We start from the raw sequence: 14127 nt of genomic DNA on the forward strand, positions 1-14127 counted from the left end.
GCACTGAGATGCTCAAACTCATTAGTAGCCAGAGATAGTGCAAATTAAAGCCATCAAAAATGGCTACAATTTTAAAAGATTGGCAATAATGTGCACTCAGGAGAATACGAAACGGAATTCTCACATGCTGCTGTTGAAAGAAAAGTTTAGTAAAACCACTCTGGAAAACAATTTGGCCTTTTCTACTAAAAACATACCTTATGACCAAGAGATTTCGATCTTAGATATATATCCAACAGAAATGGCTTCACATGTGCATTAAAAAACACACACGAGGCTGGGCACGGTGGCTCACACCTGTAATCCCAGCACTTTGGGAGGCCAAGGTGGGACAATCACTTGAGGTGAGGAGTTTGAGACCAGTCTAATCAATGTGGTAAAATCCCGACTCTACTAAAAATGCAACAATTAGCCAGGCGTGGTGGCGCATACCTGTAATCCCAGCTACTCGGGAGGCTGAGGCAGAAGAATCTCTTGAATCCGGGAGGCGGAGGTTGCACTGAGCCGAGATCATGCCACTGCACTCTAGCCTGGGAAACAGAGCGAAACTCCATCTCAAAAAAAAAAAAAAAAAATACACTCTGGGGAAGCACGGTGACTAGCATTTGTAATTCCAACACTTTAGGAGACTGAGGCAGGAGAATCACTTGAGGCCAGGAGTTAGAGACCAGCCTGGGCAACATAGCAAGATCCCATCTCTACAAAAAATTTATAACTTGGCTGGGCGCTGTGGCTCAAGCCTTTAATCCCAGTGCTTTGGGAGGCCACAGTGGGCAGATTACCTGAGGTCAGGAGTTTAAGACCAGCCTAGCCAACATGACGAAACCTTGTCTCTATTAAAAATACAAAAATTAGCTGGGCATGGTGGCAGGCACCTGTAATCCCAGCTACTCGGGTGCCTGAGGCAGGGAGAATCACTTGAACCCAGGAGGCAGAGGTTGCAGTGAGCCAAGATCGTGCCATTGCACTACAGCCTGGGCAACAGAGCAAGACTCTGTCTCAAAAAAAACAACAAAAAATTGAAAATTAGCAGGGCAAGGTGGCTCATGCTCAGGAAGGACCACTTGAACCCAGGAGGTGCAGGCTGCCCAGAGCCATGATTGCATCACTGCACTCCAGCCTGAGAAACAGAGCCTGCACTCCAGTCTGAGCAACAAAGCAAGGCCCTATCCCCCAAAAAAGTGTAATTTCATCTATGTGAAGCTCAAAAACAGAACGTCAAACCACAGTATTTAGCAATAAAGACTTAGGGTGTGAAAACATTTTTTAAGAACAAGAGAACTGGCCAAGCACAGTAGCTCACACTTGTAATCTCGGCACTTTGGGTCACCAACGCAGGAGGATCGTTTAAACCTAGGAGTCTGAGAATCCTGGCAACGTACCGAGAACTCGTCTCTACGAAAAATAAGAAAACTAGGCCGGGCGTGGTGACTCACGCCTGTAATCCCAGCACTTTAGGAGGCCGCAGCGGGCAGATCACGAGGTCAGGAGATCAAGACCATCCTGCCTAACACGATGAAATCCCGTCTCTACTAAAAATACAAAAAATTAGCTGGGAGTGGTGGCGGGCGCCTGTAGTCCCAGCTACTTGGGAGGCTGAGGCAGGAGAATGGCATGAACCCAGGAGGCGGAGCTTGCAGTGAGCCAAGATCGTGCCACTGCACTCCAGCCTGGGTGACAGAGCGAGACTCCATCTCAAAAATAAGAATAAATAAATAAATAAAATAAATTAGCTGGGCATGGTGGCACATGCCTATATTCTCAGCTACCTGGGAGACTGAGATGGCAAGATCACTTGAACCTGGGAGGTCAAGGCTGCAGTGAGTCATGATTATGCCACTGCACTCCAGCCTGGACAAAGGAGCAAGCCCCATCTCAAAAAAAAAAAAAAATTATATATATATAAAAATAAAATAAAAGTCAAGATAATTGTTCTTTTAGAGGAAAGGGAGGGTACTATATGAAATACAAAGGTGCACACAGTAAGAGAGTTAGGTGGTGCTGACATTCTGCTTCTTGACCCAGACAAAATTTGCGTATGGGGTTTTTTTAATTTTTTTTTTTAATTTAAATAGAGACAGGGTCTCACTATGTTACTCAAGCTAGTCTCAAACTCCACGGCTCAAGTAATCCTTTCGCCACAGCCTCCCAAAGTGTTGGGATGACAGGTATGAGCCACTGAACCAGGGCTAGTTTGTGTTTATAATAATTATTTAGGCCCAGTGCAGTGGCTCACGCCTATTATCCCAGCACTTTGGGAGGCCAAGGCTGGCGGATCATGAGGTCAGGACACAGAGACTATCCTGGCTAACACAGTGAAACCACGTCTCTACTAAAAATACAAAAAATTAGCCAGGCGTGGTGGTACATGCCTGTAGTCCCAACTACTTAGGAGGCTGAGGCAGGAGAATTTCTTGAACCCGGGGGGCAGAGGTTGCAGTGAGCTGAGATCACACCATTGCACTCCAGCCTGGTGACAGAACAAGACTCCGTTTCAAAAAAAAAAATTTTAAGCAGTATATTTATATCTAATTAACTTTATGTGTTTTATTTCATAATAAAAGAGAATTGTGAAAAACGTTTTTACAAAAGGCAAATAAATGGGAAAAATCTACCAGACATTATCAATAACTACTGTAGTTTTTTTTTTTTTTAAAGTATGTATAAAACATATATATAAACTGAAATGATGGCCAGGCACAGTGGCTCATGCCTGTAATCCCACCACTTTGGGAGGCCAAGGCAGGCAGATCACCTGAGGTGAGGAGTTCGAGACCAGCCTGGCCAACGTGGCAAAATGCTGTTTCTACTAAAAATAAAAAAAATTAGCCGGTGCAGTGGTGCATGCCAGTAGTCCCAGCTACTCAGCAGGCTGAAGCAGGAGAATCGCTTGAACCTGGGAGGTGGAGGTTGCAATGAGCCGCAATGGCGCCACTGCACTCCAGTGTGGGCAACAGAGGGAGACTTCATCTCAAAAAATAATAATAAAAATTAAAAACATAAATTGAGTTTTCATGGTTCACTTTTCATGGTTCATCTCACTTAAGTCATGGCGGGCACGGTGGCTCAAACCTGTAATCCCAGCACTTTGGGAGGCTGAGATGGGTGGATCACCTGAGGTCAGAAGTTCAAAACCAGCCTGACTAATATATAGTGAAACCCCACCTCTACTAAAAAAATACAAAAATTAGCCAGGCATGGTGGCGGGTGCCTGCAGTGCCAGCTACTCGGGAGGCTGAGACAGTAGAATTATTTGAACCCTACAGGCGGCGGTTGCAGTGAGCCGAGATCACGCCACTGCACTCCAGCCTGGGCGACAGAGCGAAACTCCATCTCAAAGAGGAAAAAAAAAGAAAAGAAAAAAAGAACTACATTCCTGCCAGGCACGATGGCTCATGCTTGTAATGCCAACACTTTGGGAAGCTGAGGCAGGAGGAGCTCTTCAGGCCAGGAGGTTGAAGGTGCATTGAGCCATGATGGCACCAATGCACTTCAGCCGGGACAACTAAAGTGAGACCCTGTCTCTTTAAAAAGAAACAAACAAAAAACTCTATATTCTAATTAGCTAACCAATCAAATTATCAAAGTAACCTCTAACATTTCAGTGCTTTAAAAAAGGGGAGCAAAAACAACTGCATTCCCTCCCTGATAAGACAACTGCCCACAGTGGAAAGTATACCACGGTGGTAGAAAGAAGCATAAACTTTCCAATTAAAGCTGTACTAATTAATTGTAAGACTTTCTGCAAATTACTATATTTTTCCAACCCTAGTTTCCTCATATATAAAGTGAGGATAACAATACATATCTTCTGTAAATTACTTCACAGTTACAAATTGTGGTTTGGAATGATAACAACATATACCACCATCGTCATAGGGATCAAATGGGAATTTACATAAATGGTTTATAACAGCAACGTGTACACAGCAACACTTAATCATTTTTGTCTGTTCTCCCACTTCTCTTTGCTCTTCTTTGTAAATGCATACTGCATAAAACCACAAGGTATTGTTAACCCTGCCTCAACACCTATTCCCACCACCAAAAGAAATCTACACACTTAACCTTCTCATTATCTTATATTATTATATCCCTATTTTATATGTGGACTGAGGCTCACAAAAGCAGAGCTGCCTATATAGATCAGACATAGAACAAAATCAAAGCCCAGATTTACTATAAACAGTTATTGATTTTGGTGTTAAAAGCATTTTGTTACTAATGAGAAATCAATTCTAAATAATATGGAGGTCGGGTGTGGTGGCTCATGCTTGTAATCCCAGCACTTCGGAAGGCTGAGGCAGGTGGATCACCTGAGACCAGGAGTTTGAGACCAGCCTGGCCGACATGGCAGAATCCCATTTCTACTAAAAATACAAAAATTACCCAAGTGTGGTGACAGGCACCTGTAGTCTCAGCTACGTGGGAGGCTGAGGCAGGAGAATCACTTGAACCCAGGAGGCGGAGGCTGCAGTGACCGGCGATCACACCATTGCACTCCAGCCTGGGCAACAAAAGCGAAACTCTGTCTCAATAAATTAATTAATATGGAAAAAAATTGTAGCTTTCAGAAAACAACACAGAAAAGAGGTGATGGATCTCAGACTATCCAGTGAGATCCATAATCCAAACAAGGAATCATGTATAGAAAGTAAAATTTAGAATTTAATTTTAAAGCAATTGGATTTCTAATGAAAATGACAGAAATAATTCCTCTAAAGCAGTAATAAAATGAATTCAAATTGGACCTCATCCCATGTTCTAAAGCTATTTATTCTCATGTAAATGGACCAAATGAAAACATCCTCTCAGCCTCCACACCCTCAAAATTTTGTTATAATTTTTTTCTGATAGAAGGGGAGGAAAGCACAGGACCTAAAATCCCTAAAGAGATATATTTCTTTAAAACATATACACACATAGACTCATGTATTTACTGTAAAAAACCACTCCAAAATATTTCCATTTTTAAACAAAGGTAAAAAGAAATTGAAATTTTTATTTCTGTATCTCACTCATCAAAAGTAACCAATCCTTAGTAAAGAATTATTATGGAAGGCTTTAGATGTGATAATGGGAATATATTTATCTTTATGATATTGGGGAGAAGAGTCTAGGTATGAGTATAGATGAAACAAAACTGGAATGAGTGAATTTTGAAGCTGGGTAAAAAGTATGTGAGGAGTCACTAAACTGTTTTGTCTTCATTTGCATTGTATGAAATTTTCCATAATTAAAAGTTTTAATAAAGTATTAATAATACATTTTTACACTGTTCTAAGGAGTGTCTTTAAGTGAAATTTTCAAGCAATCATGCTCACCTGGTAGAAATCTAGGTTTTAATCATTAAACATTATATTTTTGCATGTGACATACTTGTATTTTATTATTTTTTACTAGCTGGAATAGAATCCTGTGATGCTATCTACGATTCTTCTTCTATGGTAACAGCTAATGTCATGTGATACTGAATTCTAATCAAATAGTTATCTTAAATATTCAGATAAATAGAGGTGGCCAGGCATGGTGGCTCATGCCTGTAATCCCAGCACTTTGGGAGGCCAAGGTGGGTGGATCACATGAGGTCAGGAGTTTGAGACCAGCCTGGCCAACATGGCAAAACCCCGTTTCTACTAAGAATACAAAAAAATTAGCCAAGTGTGGTGGGGAGGGCCTGTAATCCCAGCTACTCAGGAGGCTGATGCAAGAGAATCACTTGAACCTGGGAGATGGAAGTTGCAGTGAGCCAAGATCACGCCACTGCACTCCATCCTGGGTGACAGAGCAGGGCTCTACCTCAAATAAAAAAAAAGGCAGGCGGGGAGGGGGCAAAACAGTACAACCATTCTGGAAAACAATTTACTGGTTTCTTAAAATATTAAACATAAATTTACTACATGACCCAGCAATTCCAATACTAGGTATCTGCCAAAGAGGAATGAAACATATGTCTACACCAAGACTTGTAAATCAATGTTCACAGCATTATTCACAACAGCCAAATGTTTGAAACTCAAATGTCCATGAAGTAAACAAATTAATAAAATGAAGAACTCTTCAAAATACAAGAAAGTATTGAAACATGCCTTAACATGAATCATCCTCAAAAACACTGCTAAATAAAAGCCAAACATAAAAGAGCATATAAATGATTCCAATTTTATGAAATGTCCCAAAAAAGCATATCTATGGAGACAGAAAATAGATTAGTAGTACCCTAAGATTAGAAAATGAGAAATGACTACAAATGGGCATAGATTTTCTTCTTTGGGGGGTGATAGAAGTATTCTGAAATTAGGTAGTGTTGGCTACATAGTTTTCCAAATTAACTAAACATCACTGAATTATACACTTAAAATGGGAGAATTTTACGTTATGTAAATTATACCTCAACGTATCTGTCAAAGAAAAACAGAAAAGCAAGGAGCAGCAGCACTACAGTGCCTCTGGGATGATAAGTGGGTAGATGGGTGGACGGGCTGGTAGGTGGGTAGGTAGGTGGGTGGGTGGGTGGGTGGATGGATGGATGGATGGATGGATGCATGGATGGATGCATGGATGGATGGATCGATCTCAAAAAAGTAACTTGCTCCAAAGTTTCAGCTAAATACATGACAGGGCAATCTAGGATGGACTGCAAAATCCATACTCTTCCTAGATGCAAAAGCAGGAATGCACTAGAAGCGATATATATCTCACTCAACTTTTTAAGGATAAATCCAATCCACAAGTGGCTCTTTTAAAACTGAAGTGAGGCAGGGAGCGGTGGCTCACGCCTGTAATCCCAGCACTTTGGGAGGCCAAGGCGGGCAGGTCACCTGAGGCCAGGAGTTCGAGACCAGCGTGACCATAACGGAGAAACCCCGTCTCTAGTGAAAATACAAAATTAGCTGGGCATGGTAGTGCACGCTTGTAATCCCAGCTACTCAGAAGGCTGAGGTAGGAGAATCGCTTGAACTCGGGAGGCGGAGGTTGTGGTAAGCTGAGATCGCGCCATTGCACTCCAGCCTGGGCAACAAGAGCGAAACCCCGTCTCAAAAAAAAAAAAATCTTAAGTGAACACTGAGCATTAAATTAAGAAGAATGAAACAAGATAAACCATCTGTGTGGAATGAACAAAGTAAATACATAAAATCCAAAATAGGTGGCATGGGAAGCAGAACCCAGATCTTGTAAATGATTATATCAAGCTGAAACCAAATTAACTCAATGGTGAGGAGTATTCAAACAAATTAAATTTGGCAGTTTGTCTCCAACACAGTCCCAGGAGAATGTGTCCTGACCCAGATCTGCTATAGTGAAGACAGATTTATCAAGCTATCTGAGCTCAGTAACAGTCACAACTAAAATGAACCAACTTGGGCTGAGCATGGTGGCTCACACCTGTAATACCAGCACTTTGGGAGGCCGAGGCAGGCAGATCACCTGAGGTCAGGAGTTCAAGTCCAGCCTGGCCAACATGGCAAAACCCTGTCTCTACTAAAAATACAAAAATTAGCTGGGCATGATAGTGGGCGCCTGTAATCCCAGCTACTCAGGAGGCTGAGGCAGGAGAATCACTAGAACTCAGGAGGCGGAGGTTGCAGTGAGCCAAGATTGTGCCATTGTACTTCAGCCTGGGTGACAGAGCAAGACTCCATCTCAAAAAAAAAAAAAAAAAAAAAAAAAAAGAAAAAGAAAAGAAATCTGTGGATGTACAAAATGTCCCCCCAAAAGAACTACCACTTATATTCATATTTCATAGTTTACAGAGTACTGTTACATTAGCTCATTTGCTAGCCAATATGCTCTGAGATGACACGGACATACCTATTTATTACCAATACAAGCGACGCAGAGAGGTAAAAGTAATTTACAGAAGCACATGATGCTAATAAATTGACTAATCTGGATTAGAATCCAAGTCATTGATCTCTGAATCCAGCAGTTCCTTCCTTAGACATTGGAAGTGTCTAAAAGGTCAACCAAATAAAACCAAGAAAGCCTGAGCTGCCAGGAAAATCAATGATTATTTTTCTGCAGTCCTATAAAGCAGTCAGAGAAAGTCTTCAAAAAAGATAATAAGCTTACAGACAAGAGATCAAGATAGGACACAATAAAGAGAAACGCTCAGAATTTGGATAAAAAAGGGAAACAGAAGATTTACAAATAATACTGAAGGCAGTATAACAGAATCAAATAGTTCAATTTGGAACTAAGTAAATCATTTTAATTTTATATGTAAACGAAAATAATGAAGCCCCTTATCTTAGAATGTTGTTGAATATCTAATACTCTTTTTACATTCTTTTTTTCTTAGTACAGAGGCCATGCTAATCTTCTCTATATGGTTCCCATTGTAGTGTATGTGCTGCCAAAGTGAGCACTCTTTTTACATTATTTATCAAAAGAAATAAATTGCTTACAGATCAGAAGGGGTGAAATTAAATAATTTGGTTCCATTATAAAAGTGGTGTTAAGAATTACACTATGGGGCCGGGCGCAGTGGCTCTCGCCTTAATCCCAGCACTTTGGGAGGCCAAGGCGGGCAGATCACGAGGTCAGGAGATCAAGACCATCCTGGCTAACACGGTGAAACCCCGTCTCTACTAAAAATACAAAAAATTAGCCAGGAGTGGTGGCGGGCACCTATAGTCCCAGCTACTCAGGAGGCTGAGGCAGAAGAATGGCGTGAACCCAGGAGGCAGAGCTTGCAGTGAGCCGAGACTGTGCACTTCAGCCTGGGCGACAGAGCGAGACTCCATATTAAAAAAAAAAAAAAAAATTACACTATGGGGATAGGTGTGGTGGCTCACGCCTGTAATCCCAGCACTTTGGGAGGCCAAGGAGGACAGATCGCTTGAGCTTCAAAGTTTGAGACCAGCCAAGGCAACATGGTGAGACCCCATCTCTACTAAAAATACAAAAAAATAGCCAGGCATGGTGGTGCACACCTGTGGTAACAGCTACTTAGGAGGCTGAGGTGGGAGGATCACCTCAGCCCAGGAGGTTGAGGCTGCAGTAAGCCATGACTGCATTCCAGCCTGGGCAACAGAGCAAGATCCTATCTCCAAAAAAAAAAAAAAAAAAAAAAAAAGGAAAAAAAAGTGATGTACTAAAATTACCTCATAGTAGCCTCACTAAAATTACCACAAAGATATATCTTTCCGTTTTTGTCCTAAAATTTATACTTTAGTTTTCTGTATGCCTCCAAGCAACATGCATCACAAATGTTAAGGTGATCTCTATGCGGTCTCATTTCAAACTTTTTCAACATCTCCCAGAAATAAAATAATAATTAAATTCAAGTTTCACAGTGAACAGATGAGGTCATCTACTGAAAAAGAGAAGGGAAGTGGTAAAGTAAGGGGGCTATAGGAGATTACAAGTTTTTAAGTAACTGTATGAGGAATGAGAAAAAACTAGGAACAAAGGAGAATTACTGGGTAATGCTGAGGGTTCAATTAAGATTGGAGAGCATGAATACTTAGTGGCTCCAGTCTGCAAGTTTATTATTTTCTCCAGCTGTGCTCAGTAGCTCAGAGCCAGGTACACAGAAGTCAGAAAGATGAAGTGATGTGGTTGGGTTTTAGACAAATGCAATGAAAAGACAAAAATGCAAAGCAGATGAACATATTTTGAGAGGTAAATAAGGTTCTCAGCTAGTGAAGAAAATAAAGGCAGGAGAGGATGATACATTGAGACAAAACAGTAATACCAGAGAGCTCTATAAGGCTGAAGAGAGACTGTGAATGTCTGTTCAAAAAAAAACATTAAACATATGTAAAAAATCATGAATAGGTCTTCTATAGCAAAGTATCATTTCTTCTTATTTTAGAAAATGAAATGCTCCTGCCTGACAATTCAAATTGTCTTTTTAAAGTGAACTAGAAAGGTTCCAAATGGAAATAGTCTAATACTTAAAGTATTATAATTGCAAATCTAGATGTTCCTCAACATTTCTGTGTAAATCTAATGATATTTTTTCCTGTATTTTAAATCAACTAAGGAAGCTTCTAAATTTCTTAATGAACCTTTACCAAAAATCTTACCCTAAGCAAATGAGTCATTCTATACATCAATATTACCACTCTTCAATAGGCAAGAACTAGAAAACAAAATTATGGGGGGGGGCGGGGGGGTGTGTGTGTTTAAAATAAGGTCTTCTGACAAAAGAATTATTTCCTATTTCTAAAATCTGACTAGTTTGACCAATGATCATCAGTTGAGCTATTTACATTGCTGGTTCCATGCATGTTGTGTTTAACTGCTTTCAAAATACTACTCTACAATTTGGCACTGAAAAGTTATTAAGTATGCAGAAAGGCACAAAAAAAATCTGTATTAGCAAGTTAAGTATTAATTATTGGTAGAAATAACGCCAATTCTATATTTTCTTGCAAAGCAACAGTAAAGTGATGACTTATGGGATATGAGAACCACCACAAGTAGATGAAGCTGTATTATGTTTTGTTACTGAGACACACGCAAAAGGACAGCCTATCATATGCCACGCAATACAAATAAAGGTAGAAGAAACTGCCATATCCATGAGAATAGATAAGATTTCAAAGCAATGAGTGGCTGGTGTGACCAAGTATAGACAGCATGAGGTTACTGTTTCCTTCCTATTGTACCCTAAAATAGTGTTGTGTCTTCTATTAATAGCAACTCAAATTCAATGAAATAAAATTTTAAAAATCAGAACACTTCATTCCCGGTCTTCTCTACTTTAGGACTGTATCACAAATCACTCAATTATTAGTTAGAAACCTGGAGATCATCCTTGACTTATCCCTTTCCTCATTTATCTACTCTAACTCCAATACACATACAGAATAAGAACACTTCTCAGTATTATCTCTATTACAACCATCGTCCAAGGCACTGTATCTGTCACCTGTACACTGTAACAACCTAACCCTCCCTCTTGCATTCCCCACACCCCACCCACCACTCCAATATTCACACAATAGCAAAAGCAAGGGTTCTCAACCTTGCCACTAGTGACATTTTGGGCCAATAGTTGTTTACTGTTCTATGCATTATAGAAGGTTTAGCAGCATCCCTGATCTCCACCCACTAATGCCAGTAGCACACACTATCATCCCCAGGTCTCTATCCACTAATGCCAGTAGCACACACCATCATCCCCAGGTCTCTATCCACTGATGCCAGTAGCATACACCATAATCCCTAGGTTTCTATCCACTGATGCCAGCAGCATAAACCATTATTCCCAGTTGTGACAATCAAAAATCTAGACATTGCCAAATGTCCCCTAAGAAGAAAAATCGCCCTCAGTTGAGAATCACTAAGCTAGAAGAACGTGTTTTGTTTTGAGACACAGTCTTGTTCTGTCACCCGGGCTGGAGTGCAGCAGCACAATCTCGGCTCACTGCAACCTCTGCCTCCCAGGTTCAAGTGATTCTCCTGCCTCAGTCTCCCAAGTAGCTGGGATCACAGGCGTGCGCCACCTTGCCTAGCTAATTTTCGTATTTTTAGTAGAGATGGGGTTTTGCCATGTTGACCAAGCTGGTCTCAAAGTCCTGGCCTCAAGCCATCAATCTGTCTTGGCCTCCAAAAGTGCTGGAATTACAGGTATGAGCCACTGCACCCGTCCTAGAAGAATGTTTTTTAAACATTCCTCTTCTTAAAACTCTCTAACAGCTTCTCATTTCACTTATCATAAAATCTACGCGTCCTAACTATCCCAAATACACCCTACATAATCCAGACTCTGCTTACCTCTCTAACCTCATGCAACGCCACTGTATTCTTCGTGCATTATGTTCCCTCCAGTCACTATGGCCTTCTCTGAATTCCTAGAGCCATTTCTGCTAAAAAGATTTATCCTTGCTCTTCCCTGTATCTGGACCATTCTTGTCTAGGTTCTGTACGCATCCTCAGCTTAAATTTCACACCCTCAGAGATGTCTTTCCTGGCCTTTTTTAATGTTAAGTACCTCATTATTATCCATCATAACACCTCATTTATTCCCTTCATAGACAGCATTTATCATAATATATGATTATTTTGTTTACATGATACTGTCTCTCACATAAGAATACCGTCTGCCTTCCTTTCCAGTATATAAATGAAATGAAAAATGTATAACTTGGACAGCCTTAAGTAATAGGCGAGCTGGCAGGGGTGATAATCCCACCACCACCCCAATCTCATTCCCCATCTATGTTTATGATAATTTGCCCTTGAAGTGAAGGGGAGGAGAGAGAGAAGAAAAAGAGCCTAACAAAGCCCTCATCTGTAAAAACATCTTTGCCATGTTTTCTGAAGGGTTATATGTGAAGAAAATGGCACGTAATGAATCTAAAGCACTTGAAAGGCTTAATAAAAAGCTTGTATTCAATAAATGATGGCTATGTATTTAAAGCACCAAAAATAATGCCTATAACAGATATTTGAGAAATGACAGTTCTCTCGTCCCTTTAATCTACCACCAGGTTGGCCTGAATATAGTTAAGGATGGAACTCTGTCTCTGAGAGATACTTTCCCCCATTTAGGTCTCTAGGAACACAACATGCTAGGTTTAACAGGTTAGTTATTCAAATATGTTCTCTAGGGAAAGCGAAATATCCATTAACCAAAGCCAACTCATCACAAAATGACCTCAGAATTACATTTTAATTTGTTTCAGTAAGGAAAATAATCATATTATTATTAAATTTTAGAACCTAACTTTAACCTTTGGGAGGAAAAACATCTAGATTATTAACAATATCGGTGGTGGTTATTTAAAAATACCCACCATGGCCAGGCGCGGTGGCTCACGCCTGTAATCCTAGCGTTTGGGAGGCTGAGGCGGGTAGATCACCTGAGGTCAAGAGTTTGAGACCAGCCTGGCCAACATGGTGAAACCCCATCTCTACTAAAAATACAAAAAATTAGCCAGGTGTGGTGGTGGGCAGCTGTAATCCCAGCTACTCAGGAGGCTGAGACAGGGGAGCTGCTTGAACCTGGGAGGCGGAGGTTGCAGTGAGCTGAGGTTGCGCCATTGTACTCCAGCCTAGGCAACAAGAGCGAAAGCCCATTTTAAAAAAAAAAAAAAAATCAAAAACAAAAAAAACACCACACTGAATACAAGTTTACTTACACTAAATAGTAAATTGAGTCCATGATTAGAATCAAGTAACAAAGGGGAAATAAACTATAAAGTACCACAATACTTTTAGTTAATAATTAGAACAAAATTACTTATCTTAAATTCCTTTTAATGTCTTGTTTCTGAAAGCAGCATGTAAATGCATTTGTGGGTATGGGGAAAATGATAAAGAAGTATAAAGGGAGCATAAAGGAAGCCAGACTGCCAGAGTCTGAATCCCAGATATTCTAATTACTAGCTATATAACCTTTGGAAATTCAACTAGCTTCTCTGTGCCTCAGTTTTTTCATCTGTAGAGACTTAGCCCTACCCACCACATGGGGCTATTGTAAGGATTACATGAGTCAAAATATTCAATATGCTAAGAACAGTAGCTGGCATCTAAGACATACTGTTAACTATTATTATATAACGTTATTATGTTCCTGTTAACTATTACTATATTACTTTCTCTTTCTGCATCATTGTGGTTAATAACTACCATACTGCATAGCACAAATAAAAAAATTTCCATCACTGCAGAAAGTTACATTAAACAGCACTATATCAAACTACAGGATAGTTAAAATGCCTGATGAGATAATGCATACAATCCTCTTCCCTAATTTATTAGGAAGTGCTTAGTAAAAAGCACTCCTAAACCCTAAGTGTTCTTTAATCTAATACTTTGACATGTAACAACAAAGAACTTAGGTTTCATTTCTATTTAACAAAACAAATAAAGGAGGGATAGGGGAAGAGAGATTCTGTCTCTTCTGTAAAGATTCTTTTTTTTTTTTTTTTTTTTTGAGACAGGATTTCACTCCTATTGCCCAGGCGAGAGTGAAAGGCACGATCTTGGCTCACTGCAGCCTCCGCCTCCCTGGCTCCAGGGATTCTCCTGACTCAGCTTCCAGAGTGGCTGGGACCACATATGCATGCCACCATGCCTAGCTAATTTAATTTGCGTGTGTGTGTTTTTTTGTTTCTGTTTTTTTGAGACAGGGCTTCACCATGTTGCCCAGGCTGGTCTCGAACTCCT

At 40.4% G+C, this 14127-nt stretch overlaps 1 protein-coding gene and 1 non-coding gene across 3 annotated transcripts in view; both read right to left on the bottom strand.

Annotated features, from left to right (window-relative positions):
- STAG1 (STAG1 cohesin complex component) overlaps positions 1-14127 on the bottom strand; it is a 406617-nt gene that overhangs the window by 369169 nt on the left and 23321 nt on the right. The window lies entirely within an intron of this gene.
- LOC112132843 (U6 spliceosomal RNA) lies at positions 8265-8369 on the bottom strand. The gene has a single exon (XR_002914562.1). It is a non-coding gene; the product is annotated as a U6 spliceosomal RNA (small nuclear RNA).

Source organism: Pongo abelii, chromosome 2, assembly GCF_028885655.2.
Source record: "Pongo abelii isolate AG06213 chromosome 2, NHGRI_mPonAbe1-v2.0_pri, whole genome shotgun sequence".
Classification (NCBI taxonomy): domain Eukaryota; kingdom Metazoa; phylum Chordata; class Mammalia; order Primates; family Hominidae; genus Pongo; species Pongo abelii.